The sequence below is a fragment of the Anopheles coustani genome, chromosome 3 (assembly GCF_943734705.1).
Source record: "Anopheles coustani chromosome 3, idAnoCousDA_361_x.2, whole genome shotgun sequence".
Lineage (NCBI taxonomy): Eukaryota > Metazoa > Arthropoda > Insecta > Diptera > Culicidae > Anopheles > Anopheles coustani.
The window spans coordinates 13,449,602-13,463,966 of NC_071288.1; positions in this window are offsets into that span (position 1 = coordinate 13,449,602).

Here is a 14,365-nt window from a genome sequence, read left to right on the forward strand (position 1 = left end):
TCTATTCTTCTCGCTTCAAACGTCACATCGATCGGATGAAACACTTGCCAATCACAACAACGATCACGGACAACCACTTTCGCACATCGATCTCTCACGGATCAATCAATCGAACACTCGGGTGGAAAAATACGCTCGTCCGGTTTTGAGGATGGGGTCGGAAAAGCCCTCCTACTAGTCAGAAGACGAAGAAAAACGCACACAATTCCAGTGGAGGCGTTAGCGCTAGACCAAAACACCAACGGACACAGCGGAAGATCACAATCCACAAAAGGTGAAACGCGTCGATGACGACGAACAAACGACAACCGATCTGCACGCAGCGAACGTTCGACTCGGAATGAAAACCTGCTCGCCGTTCGTGTTGTGTGTTCAGGTTTTTTTCTCCACCCTGGACTCCTTCTCCGCTTCGAGGTCCAGCTCTCTCTCTTTCTTCCCCAATGTGGCGATTCCGATCGATTTTGTGTCTCCTTCACGCCTTATTGTTAGCAGTGCATGCTTTTCATCCCCTCCACCATCCGGTGGCACTTTTCCGGATTCCTTTTTTCTCTCTTCTTTCTTCGAACATCGGTTGTTCGAAAACGGGGGGTTGCAGCGGATGCCTCGAATTAACACCGGTTGTTCCATTAAACATAATTTAATGATTATTTTGAAAGGTTTCAATGGTTTTTCTGTGAAATCGCTTCGACACACTCTATGAGTATGTGTGTGTGTGGGGTGGTTAAGCAAACGTGGTTGCGAACCACCTGGTGAAGGGTGGTTTTTGAAAGGCTCTGATTCGCCACCAGCTGCTCACACAGCGAGCGGGAAAAGGAGGCAGCTATTGGTAGAGGAAACAAAACAGATTTCGTTGACTCCGCCCCTCTCGGTGGCGGTTCAATATGGTGAACGTAACCAACACCAGCAAACCGCTCGTTCGCTCGATGGAAGTACATAATTGAGGCTGACGTTCGTACACTCCATTCCGTGGCTGTGGCTTTTCTTTTTCGCCTCGTAATTACCTGAAAATGTGCGAGGTGAACCTCGGAGCAGTTCAGAAAAACAGAAGGAGGCTGCTGAAATGGGTCTTGTGTCATTTGGTGTAGATTTTTCCAAACTGCCTGTTTGTATTGCGTGCTGCAGGACAACGGGCTGTCATTATAAGCCACAGTAGTGGAGTAGCTCTTTTAAATTGGGAAATAAAGCGTCCATTTATATCGTTTCAAAAGGATTGTGGTTCTAAGAACCTTTAGAAATTTCCATCAGCCGGATAATGTAAACGGAAATTCAACACTCTTTCGACCACTTTGATCCTTCGCAGCCATCGTTTTCAGCGTTGATGCAATAAGAGAAATAAGGTTTGTTGTAGACATTGATTTTGCTCACAACTTTTCTTTTTAGCAACCCAATTTATTGTCTGGCTTTTCTATTTACTCTATTTGCAATTTTCTTCCCCAAATCCTTGGTTGACTAATTTTATGTTTCCCGAAACTCGTCACGAAACCTTTTTTCATGCGCTGACGTAATCTTATCAAAGTGTACGCTAATCCACCGAAATAAAAACAGGCACACACACACACACATAAACACACTTTCTCGAAACGAGGTGCGATGAAGGCACCGAAAAACAGACCTGCGAGATTGATTTAGACGATAATTGTCTTTATTCGTTTAATTAATGTATGTTTTTATGAATGCTGTCGGTGGTAATGCTTGCGCCCGCGAGTGAAAATGACGGGAATTAATCGTGCCTTACAAAGCGTGTGCGTTTGTCGGTCCCTGGGCCGTCTGTGATGCCGTTCGATGATAAGCACAATTAATTAGTCCTCCTTCGTTCGGGCTCCCGGGGGCCACGCCGCGGTTTCGCGCCACGTCGCCGTTTAGGTCGGGCAATTTAATCATTTATTCGTTTTGGATGTTTTTTTTTTCGCGCGCACAACTTACCAAATTTGTGCGTGTTAAGAAATGGAAATGTTCGCGGAAATGTGAAGGCCAGATTGATCGTTCGGACGGCGTTTTCTTTCTCGGAAAGGGTCCTTGTCGTAATTAGTGGGGTTTTGTCATGCGACGGAGCGACTGGTTAGGGGTCGGGATAATGGTGACGGAAAGGCAGAGTTTCATGAATGTGAAAGAACAGTGAGGCAAGATGTGTGGTTAGAGATGTCCAATGAATTGTAATGACTAGCTTATAAAAGGTGGTAAGGCAACTTTCCAAGGTAATTTAATCAAGCAACAGAAAGAGATAAAAATGAAAAATACCCTACCCTGTTTGAACTCTAATTTAATAACGTGAAATTGATCCAATCAAAGTTAAGTAGTCGCATAGGTCACCGTTCGAACAGATTACGGGTGGAATGTACATGCTGGTCGCCTCGATCGTGGCGTTCGTTAATTTCCCATGCCGAAACATTCCGCTGGCAGTAATCGGGTTTAAAGCGAGCGTTACGAGTCGAAAGATCAACAAGCTCAAACCGTTACGGAACGGAACGTTTTAATCTTGTTGAATGCCACTCAGCACGGGGTTGGTGGCGTCATGTTTGTGGCCTTTTTAAACACATCCATCCACAATTACGCAATCGCAAAATGCGTACACGGACGTACGATTGCTCGGGCCAATAAAACGGCACAAGCGAGAAACCCATCAAGAACAAACCGGACCATTTGCTGGTGCCATCCTGGTGTGGTAGGGATCGTTTCAGAAGCAAGCGCCATTCCGGGATTGATGAGTGAAAGGGACACGCTTAGCGGGCGACTCGGAAGATTGTAAATCATTACCATTTGCTTTCTTCGGTAGAACCGTATCGAGTGTCTGCGGCCAAAGTCCTTGGGGTCCCGTTCTAAATCCTCTTCCCCCCAGCACCGGAGGGAAGAACGTTCTTTCCGGAGGGAAGAACGGGCCAAACTGCCAGTATTTAATCGTCGAACCTTAACCAACAATTACCGCACGAACAGGGAAGGCGTTGAGGTGGCGCCCGGGACGACGAATATTCGTCCCCGAAAAACTCCCCGGCGCCACCGAACGCGTTTGATGTTTCGAGAGCAACCATATGTGGGCAATAATTCCCATGCACGCCCTAGTGAGGTTTCTCGCCCCAATCGGTCATGTATGGGGCTTCCTGGAATATCTTTGTTGCTTAAAAATTAACACCCTCACCCGGACCTTCTCCCCGCGACGCGCCAGGGGCCACAACGGGCTGAGTGTGTCGTTTGAAAGTAATTGGATAAATGATGTCAAAGTGGCGCCAGGGTGATAAAGATTTAAGCTCGGGCTGGGGCTCAACGAAACTGAACTCAACGCTCCGCTGAAATCCCTCGAGTGGAACGAACCTTGGCTCATAGAAGTGGGCCTGAACATTGAAAGCCGACGCAAGTAGGCAAGAAGTTAAAATATTTATCAAAATTACGATGGCGCGCCTTAATGACCAATCATGTTGATAAAGTTTCGCTAGGCTCCGGACGCAATCGTTGCCTCGCTGATTGATCGTTAATGGAGGACAGGGATTGCGTGACTTGGCCGATTTGAACACGTCCCGGAAACATAAACAATCAACTGTCTCATTTCTTCTGCCATCTTTTGCTCGTATATTTCGCTCCAAGGATTTTGTGTTCCTAAGGCCAAACGCTGGTTGTAGCAGGAGCGAGGAGGAATGAAGTTACACACATTTACCACTTATTAATTAAAACATCATGGGCATAAACTTTGCCTTATTAGCAAATAAATCAGCGCGTTAACATGAAATATTTATGAGCTGGGCGGAGGACGTTTCGATTCCTCGAGCACTCCGGAACTCGAACACATGTGCGAAGGTAAGGCGAGAGACAGCGTGAAGCCTTCCAGGATGATGTTGTACCATGATCTTCTGGTTCACCTTTTCTTCGACACTCTGATGGTAAAAGGCGTAACTTCTTACATCTTACACATTGAGAGCATATACCTATTGGGAATGGAAACTGATCGCGCGGGAAGTTGTTCGAGACCATAATTTTCCTCCAAAAACTCTAAGTGATTGTAATTTCCAGAGCCTTTGCCAGGGACCCGTAAATAACAAGCGTGTACCGAGCGGTAATTGAGTGTAAAAATAAAGCCCAAGCTTGATCGAGATCCCAAACAACTCGACCGCCTTCCATTTCCGTGTGATCTCATCACGCTTCACTTGACGGCGAGCCGAGTAATAATGTTGATGATGATGATGATGGTGGTGGTTTTGATGCTGCTGGACGGGACTGATGGATGGGGGGCAGCAGAAGAAAAATGCCCCCAAAAAGGTCGAGTACGCCAGCGGTCGCTCTACTTAAAACCAGGAAAACAGGGTCGTGGGTTTATTTGCAACCAAATATTTGTTTTCTCGAGTTCGCGATCCGTTTCGTTTTTCGCATCGTACGGTTTTTCGGTTCTTCCCGGTTGATGGAGTGTTGCATCCGTTGAAATATGCATTTACAGCTCATTTCGTGATGAAGGAGGCCAAAAATGAACAACTGATGAACCAAAGTAATGACCTTTCGGAAGATTACCCGGTGCCGGGAAGATCAACGGATGGCGCGTTAATGAGCGAAGGATCATTCTCATCCCGAGATCTTTTAACAATTGAAAATACGTTTGTTCTTTCGTAAAACCATTTGAATGTTGTTCGCTTTCAGTAGCGATGGCAAAGAATTTACCCTCGGTGTGATTTTCTTCACTCGCAGAAACAAAAATGAAACCCACTGCAAAAGGCAAACCATTTCCAGGGAAGAGAAGGCGCCTTCAATGCAACATGTTGGCTGACAACTTTGTTATTACTTCAACTTTCAAACGGAACGACTGAAGGATCGCAAGCAGAAGAATGTTGCAGCTCGTTTTCCGGGAAAAATATATCCTTCACGCTTGTTTCCACTTCTTTTCGGAAGCAGGTCATTAATTAGACGATGCATTGCACGCTATTGCTGAACATCTTTCATTATTTGAGGCGAGTTTTCATGTACCAGTAGCTCATGATGTTAGCTTTTGTGGCAAAAGGAGCACAATAACCGAGAATTGTTAGGTTGAATTCATGAAAGTGATTTATTTCATTCCCTCAAAACAGACTACGTTTTGAAATCTGGATGTTGTAATGAAATAAATTGAGTTTATTGTACTGTTTTCGTACTACAGGCTCGCCGAATTAATTATTTGCATTACAAGTGCTTGAGATAATGAACTATTCTTTGATTTAAATAGTATTGTTTCTTAAAGAAAATATTTTCAACTATTTCTTATTTGCATTGTTTTTCATCACCGGACATAGTTATCAGCACGTCGATTCAATACAATGCTTGTCTGTTTTTTAATACTTATTCAACGTTTTTAAGTAAAAAAAAATGGTTTACAATGATACAGCTGTTTCAAGGCTTCGTCTATCTGGCAGGCAGGAAAATCGTCTATCTGGCAGAGCCTTGCTTGGCTTCAGATTGATAAATATTCACCGTCCTTATTCTTTCTTGCTTCATAACAATTTTCATATTTTCAAAAAGTAGTACAAATCATTTTTGAAATCTGGAAATTTTTAACAATTACTGTCATGCATAACTGCCCTACACCAAACCAGAACCTCAACAAAATGGACCATGATTTCTAGTGAAGCAGGAAGCAATTACCGAGTATCATTTCCCAACGTTTTCCCAAAGCGCCTTTAACGAAACCTTCTTAGCCTCTACTCAGTATTTTGCACATTTCCCGCTACCCAAAACGTACGATTTCTTCACGCAGCTAGGAAAGAAAAAATCATTCCTACATTTGGTGGCTAATGTGCGCCTGAGTAACGTGGCTAATGGTTAGCAAGAAAAGTGAGGACGGAAAAAAGCTACCAGTTCCCATGGCTCAATTATCTCCAAAGCGGTACGCAAACACCAATTTCTAAGCTCCACGGTAGCTCCAGGACGGAAGGGGTTTCTGCGAGTAGTGGCGAGGGCCGAAGTAAAGTAACTTCATCAAAGCCATCAAGCCCATCTGCCTAATTAGAAGGCCCAGCAGGGCGATGGACGTACTACTACTACTACTAGCAATTCTACTAGCACTTCGCTAGTGCTAGTTAAAGCGCGGTCGGAAGCATAAACTACAGCAACTTCTCATCCGCTTCCCAGTGCCCCGAAGTTGGCCATTGGCACCTTTCGGAGTGGTCGCAATTACCTGCCCCCGGGTGTCCGGTTGGATGGAATGAAAATGGAACCGCGAGAGAACACGGCAACACAAGATGTCTTCACCTGAAACACCGCGCCGTACGTGTCCATTGGCTCACACTTTACGAACGTTAATTGAACGCCGCTCCAACTGGCCGCCGACCAAGTGTGGAGTGGTTGGTGGGGCTGTGGGGGGATTTTTCTCGCGACTTCGAGCAAATTAGTGGAAGCGTTACCGGTTTCGTGCTTAAATTAAGCCATTTTTCCGTCGTAGCGTTCCCAACCGAAGCCAGCGCCAACTAATCAACCCGCGGCATTCGCCAGGAGTTGGAATGGCGTTTGCGTTCGCTCGCTGACGGACGGAATTTCATCCTTGACGGGTAGAAGAGAAACTTACAAAAAAAAAAACACACACACACACACAAACGCACATAAAACCTGCCCAAGCGTCTTATCAGCGTCGGTTAGATCGGTTTCCGCGAAGACAGAGACATTAAACTCACGGTTAATTATGTCGATTCTCATGATCGCGCGTGCAAACAGTCAGACGACGAATGCGACAGGCTGGGGCCCGGTATGGGTAACTTCCCCGAATGACCTCCCCCCCCATTCTCTGCTTCTCACCCGTCCACTTTGGTCATCGTATGGAGGACACTTAGGTCCGCTGTGCCTCGCGGCCTAATTAACTAATGATGGGCTACGTTCACATATTTTCCAGCACGGGATCGCCACAACATACGCACCCAAGAAATTGATAAAAATCCCATAAAATCCCATCTGGGTCTGGGGTCGCAGCAGCGGAAGGGCTGACACACACATACACACAGCCAGCCAAACACATTCCCGAGCGAAATCGTCATCCCCAGCGAACAAACTTCTAACGTCGAAAGCGCAACAAGCCATAAAAGCGCGCCCGGTTTCGAAGTTTTACGACCCAGCTCCCGGCCCGGGGCCCACTTCCGGACCCGCCGGAGGGACGGATCGAATTCAAATAACAAAAAAAAAAAAAAAATACAACAACAACTGCCTTTGGCCCTGACACTCGCGAATGGGCCGCCTGATAAGGGCCCTGTTGTGGTGGCTTTAAAATTCGGTTCCGTGGCGATTGTTTTGTCGGCCGAAGAAGGATGCCGCCGTGTGGAAGGTTCTATAGTTTCCCCTCCTTCATCCCGACCCGTTTGTTTCAGTTTCATCCAACCTTTTCTGATAACTTCGATCCGGTTGATCTCGGGAGTCGGCATCGGAATCCGTCGATCCGTCGTGCAAGGTTTTCGGTTCTACCCGACGACGTGCAGTGCCAAGATTGCAGCCGAGAAGGGACGTGAACGAACAAACGGTCCAAAACTCCTTACGGTCCGCATCCTATGGCCATCCCCGTCCACTGCGGACCGGTCGTGCTGGACCGGAAAAGACGCACCGAGCGACACCGAGAGTGGTAATAAAATAACAATAAAATTATTATCAAATTTAGATAAGAAAATCCGACACATGAAACTTAATGAGAGACTAAATTATGCTGATTAACTTGCCTCCCGTTGATGGATTTCTACTCCACGCATCGGGGCAGGTTGTTTGCTTCTTGTTGGTTTTATTTTTTCTTCTTGTTTGTTGTTTTGCTGTTGCTGTCCAACCGGAATCCGTTTCCCGGATGGTGGCCACCCCCGGCGGGTAGAGAAACATTAAAGAATCGTATTTTTTTCCTGCGACCATCATTTAATTTTAATAAAGCACGCGCTGTGCGCTGGTTTAATGTCCGAAATGTTTTACACGCAGGGTTTTGTCGCCGAGCGGTACCGGGGAGGGTGGTTTGTTTTTGTCTGTTCGGTTGACAAATGAGCTATTTTGGAGCAGTTTACCATGGGCTTGTTTTTTTTTTGGTCTCAATTTGTTGTTTAAGGTTGAAAATTCGTGAGAAATGTATGCGACTTCAGAACGGACGTACTTGTTCAAAGGTTAATGTGAAATAGCCCGGTTCTTTGATGGAGTTGCTTCTAATAATAAAAATAGTATACCTAATTCCGAGCTTATTAAAGTGATTTATTGTACAAATTGTTTTTAGATTTTTAGGTTCAACATCGTTAACCAATTTACAATTAATTTGCAACAACAGTTAAATTTAAAAAAGTTCTTTTACCTATTCCTATCCAACTGTTATTGTTTAACATTGATTTCTATAAGTTTTGTTTATTGAACTCTTTCTGCCTCTTAAATTCTTAATGCCTATGTTGTCCTTTTTAATTTGTTTCATCATTTGGTATATTATGCACTGGTACAATCTTTGGCCCTGTTTAGATGAATGATGAATGATGAATTAAATGATCTTTTACAAAATTTGCTGGCTTTTCCTTTAAAACTACCCCTCTGCAATGAAGATGTTTAGTTTTTCGGTGTTCAATAATGTTAATAAATAAATAAGGTTCTCCACTGCTCAACAAACCTATAGTAATATAGCATGAGTTCAAACATACTTTCTTCGAAATTGGTGTCGCATCTTCGTTGCAAAAAAAGATTGATACCAAAAATGTGTATATGTGTGTTGGTGTATGTGTTTCGGTAGGCTCTAATATTTGTTTTCAAATTTAAATTGATATCGGTCTCGGGTTCGGAAAACCCCTTCATCGAAGGTCCATTGTGCCATTGTGGTTTCGTGCAAACGACGTGACGTTGCCTTCGTTTTTGACGAAATCGTGAGCAACAGAGAACCCTCCCCCACGGAGCCCCAGATGGAACGGGCCAGATTTGCAGAAAACACACAGATTTCCAGCTGTCACGACTGCAGCACCGAAGTCGTTCGGTGTGAAAATGTGGCCATTCCAGCGCAACGTCTCAATTATGATGTGGAGCGCTTTTTATAACCGATGCCCTCGCGCCATCTTCCTCCGGGAACACACGTTTGCTTGCCCCTCGTAGAGAGACCCGTTGGCGCGACCATGTCTAGAGGAAACCAGGGGGGGATAGGGAGAGTGCTCGGAGTGGGCCCATTCACTGCTTGTTGGTTTCAGGGAGGATTTAATTTTCTCTGCCCAAATTTACCGTCTAATGCTAATGTATCGGCGATTCGCACCGGAGTAGGTTCGCCCCGCGTTGCTGGCCGTCCCGGGGGCTTAAACAAATATTTGCCACACCACTGAACACCGCCCGTTGGACACCCATCACCCAGCTACGGCCCTTCCCCGTTCCCCTCCGAAAAACTGGATCAGCGGGAGGGCAATGAAGGTAAATCATCGTGAAACATTTCGGTTCATTTCGGCATTCCGCCAGGACGAAGCGCCCGGAATGACCTGTTGGCAGGGCGCATCCCTTCTCCCGGAGCCCCGAACCAGCCGAGCGGTGTGCGCCCCGTAATGTGCTGTTGTTCGGGCGGTTCATGCTGGTCACCTCCACAGCGGGCTCATGCTCCGACATCATGGCTCATCATACATATTTCATTTCGTTTGCGTCCGTCCTGCCGAATCCGTCCGTCCATCCCGGGGATCCGCGCCGATGGTCGATGGCGTTGATTTATTCGCTCCTTCGTCGAGCCCAGGAGCAAGAGTCGTTCGTTCGACGATGTCCGAGGGGCCAGAGAAGCAAATGAGAAAAAAATGAAACGAAAATCGTGTGATGTTTTAATTATCGTTCACTGCGGCTGGACGCAATTCTGGAGGAGAGAGCGAGAGGGCGAGTGAGGTAAATGATAAACGCGCACATCCGAAACACGCGGGGGGAAAAACGGGAACGATCGACAACGATCGGTGAGAGAAATCTTGTTAAAGTGTAGCCGGGCGGGTGTAAGCCCATCGAACAACAAGCATGGCCCATTTGTTAACGGTGGAATGGAATGCTTGTTTTCGGGGGAAAACTATTTTCGGGCAGAAGACAATCGCAATTCATCCCTAATCGAGCGTTCCAGATGCTCGATGGAGAAAGTTGCAAGTCTTTAGAGTGTGAGAAAACTATCTATTGATGGATTGATTTCGTATTGACGAAGATCGCTTTAGATAACATGAAAATAATCTATGTGTTGAAAATATCAATGTTTATTTAACATATCAATTAGTAACAGATTGAATTAGGCAAAATTTACTTGTTAGGTTTTTTTGTTGTGTATGGATACTAACTAAATTTGTAAGAAGGCAAAATCAGCGTTCCATCAATGTATTCCATTGACTATCGATACGATTGAAAAGATATGAAAATAAAGAAAACAACACTTAATTTAAACATAAACAGTTGTGATTTGCTTGTTTAGTCTGTATAACATTAAGAAGATGTATGCATCAGGGAACAAGCTTTTTTCAGATGGTGTACTTTACCACCTAAGAGTTTAGAAAATCCCTAAGTTCTAATTAAAAGAATAAAACAAACAGAAACCCGGAATGATGAGTGGAAAAGGCTAACAATCAAAAATTTATGAGCGAATGTTTGCTTTACAATGGTAAACAATAAAATTTTAAAGAAAAGTGTGTAAAATCGTTGCGGCGAATCTTTATTAAGAGACATTCCTTTACAAGGATCCTTCCATCCATAAATCTTAATTCGATTTCAACCAACTAGCCTGATGCGTGCCTTCGTTTAATTTTCCATTTCGAAATGGCACTTCCACCTAGAAAAGGACGTGTTTTAATTCCTTGAACCGAAGCTATCAAACCTTTAATAGGAATCCTCGCACCAGCGGGAGTTGCATTCTTCGTGGCTTCGAGACGCATGGCGCTAAAATATAAAACGGGGCTAGCAAGCAACAGGGCAGGACACTCATACGCTTGGGTTGCGATATAAATAGGAGAAAAATGGTAACAATAAAGAATGTGTCAGCCTTAACATCGGGTGGTTGATATATACGTTAACGTTGGATCATAATTTCCTTCCCGAACACCCCCGGGGTGTTTGCCCGTGGTGTGAAGTAATAGTTGTTGTCCGTCCGCCTTGCAGGGTCCTTCTTTTTTTAACCTCCGTTACATGCCCAGGATCGGTCGCAGGATGTACCTCTAGCAGTGTTTCAGTGCTGCATAGCAACAGGTTGTCGATTAATAAAATAATTGATCGAACCGAACGCAGGCCTGGAGTGGCCTGTTGCGTGCTGGACACACAAACAGCCCCGGTGGGGGGTTGTTCATCAGGCACTGGCTTCGATCCTATCGAACCGATCCGACCGATCGTTTTTCACGGAAGGTCCTCGCGCCAGAGAAAGGTGCTTCGATGTCTTGTTTTATGGTTCGAGAAAGGACATTCGTCGGTCCCGGCTGGAGGACGTACTTGTTTGTTATTCATTATTGGGAAAGGTGTGAAGCGGCTCTAATGAGGTAGATTTCCGTGAAGGCATCGCAGCTTCGGGACGAAGGTACCTGTTTCGTTTGTAAAGCCATGACTTGAGAACGTATCGGCGAAGCTTCGATTACCTGACGATTTCTGGGAGACATTCTGGGTACTCGTGTAGCAGACATTGTGACTGTGGCGTTCGCAGACAGTTGGTGACATGGGTCGACAGTCTTTTTAACGGCGTGTGCAATGGGAAGCATGGGAATGTTTGCAGACATGTGGGAACCATGGGCAATGCATCGGATTCGGGTCGTACGAATTGCGCAGCGAATGATTGCTAAATTGTCCCTAAACACATTCTGTTTGTAAAATGTTCATCCCAGATCCTTCATGTTTACTGTTTCTATGCTCATAAAATGAAGATCTTGATTCATCGGGGTCTTCAACCTAAAAATCTAACACCATAGGTACAAGAACATTTTGAGGGGTATATTTGAAGTGAACAAGAATGTCTAATACATTGGAGATGAGGGAAGTGGTATGTTTCAATTTTGCTCAACCGTTTAATAAGATAGGTTTAAACATTTAACGAAAAATGGACTTTGCTAAAAAGTGATTTCTTAACAAATGGTAGAATTTAACACACTTCAAAAGTTAAATTTGGTCAAAAGGTTGAATTGAAAAAAAAATCCAATAAATGGAAATAGATAAACGGGTTTCTGAAAAATATAAAAAGCGAACCCTCAATTACGTTCAATCAAAGTAATAACGATATAATTTGTTCATAGCTTTTCAAGGATTCTTATTTTTTCTCGTCGAGATATTCATAAGCGTAAGATTCTTTCACTTTTTAAAATAATGTTCAAGCTTAATGTGCATCGCTATTTGGCTGAAATGACAAACTGTAAATGTAAAGTCTTTCAAATTAAATAAACATTAGTTTACCGATATTTTTGCTACATATGCCAATGTATCGCAACTCTACAGTCGTTCAAGACATAACATCTTTTATCACAGGTAAATTTGAACCTACGATTCAAAGGACATGAATAAAAAAGTCTTTTGTAGAAGAGATCTAAAGAAGGATAATTTAAAAGAACACTCAGTGAGTCAATCTTGTGAAGAATCATTAGCGTTCGGTCTAATTTAAAAGAACGATAAATAAAACTCTACGAACTAGACGTGCCTAGGACTCTGTTGATTGTCTTCTACAACATAAGTCATAATTATGGTGCTGCTGCGCTGATTACCCAGTGCTTCTCTTAAAGCCCTTAAAATCACGCTTCGCCTACATCATTACCCTCGTTCTGACAAATCAATAATCGGGTTAAAAAGTTTGCTGCCCCACGAACGAGCTGGAATGGACAATGGAAAAGCGAAACGAAACGGTGCGATTGTCTCCTAATTGCAAACCATAACTTGCGTCCAGCACTGTTTTGATCTGTTTGCCCAACAACAATATTTTACACGTACCATCCTGCCCTGGGTGGACCAACAGTCCGCCGCCAGCCAACGTGGAAAATGGAAACAAAATGGCCAACGCAATCAGTATCGGGCAGTGGGGGGAAAAATACAATTAATGATAGTCCGGAAGGCGAAGTGAAAAGTGAGCAAAACAAAAAAAAAACCAGGCAAATTCCACTAGAAAACAAATCAGCAAGCAATTTCACTTTGCACATACACACAACCATACACTCGTTTCCCTTGTGACCCGTCCGGGCGCATCCTTCGGCCGGGGGAGAAAGGAAACAATCCGCCATTTGCACGCCAATGCTTCGGTCACTACTGTCGCTTCGGTTCAGTTCTCTCCCGGAGTCCTGTTTTTGTGCCGTGGCAAACCGTAATCAGATTCAGCCTGTTCTCAGCCCTCCTACCACCCCTGCAGAGCCCGCCACGACCCTGGCTGGCGAGAAGCTGCGCCCCAAAGAGCAAATGGCGATAATAACGAAAATAAAACACCAAATAACATAGCAAGCAATTATAGAATGAACTTTTAACAAGCTTCTAATAATATATAATAAATAAAGTAAATATATGCCATTATGGCCGAGGCGCAAGAAAAACCTCCCATTTGTTAAGCGAGCAAAACTCGGGCCAGGGACTCCTCCCGACCCTCGGACCGTCCGGTTTCCTTCCTGGATCAAGATGGGACAAGATCCATCCCGGACGGGTGTGGGGACGGGTAGCTCTCGGGAACCACGGTTTGCAGCTGTTGTGAATTGAGCATTGCTCCCCTTTCTACCCCCCGGAACCTCTCCCCTTGCGGTTTTCATCCACCCTTTCACAGCATCATGAGGAACACACATAGGCACATAACACGATGGCGGTAGCGACCAATGGCGGATGCCGCGTTGCCCCCCTTTTACTTCATTGTTTACATGCCCGTTCACCCACAAAGCCCCCTCTCTTCCACCCGCTTTTCGAAGAACCAAAACTGACAAAACATTATCACCCCGAACGGTGAAGCTCCGCCCCGTTTCGAACAAACGTTCGCCTGCTTTTTCGCCTCTTCGTGTTGATGCGATTTTCTTTCGGAGGGGAATTCGAACGTGAACATGTTCGGGCGCGAAAGCCTTCAAGAGGCACCCTGCTCGGAAAAAAGGGGAGCTCGGGCACGCGTTTTAGTCCGCGAGTCTGTGTTGGTGGGGATTTGGAGCTTTTCTGTGGCCGTTCGCCAGGGGGTTGAGGGAAAATGGGGAAACTTGAGCAGCAAGGAAGGCACCCTTGGAGGCGCTAATGATATTTCATTATTCGTGAATGGTGTTAGTTAGCGGTGTTACGTTACCGTGGCAACTGGCGCTATGTTGGTTGGTGTTATTAAATAGAGCGAAAGGGAGAGAGAATGTGCGAGACAGCGAACGGCACGGACTTGCCAGGACAATCGGCGAAAGATTACTGTTCAGCAGTGTGTTCGTGCGGTGCCGTGCGCTCCCCTGGTAGTGGTGCGAAACAGAGAGAGGGAAGCGTAGAAAAAACAAAAACACTCACCTTTTTATTGTGCGCCCGGACGTGG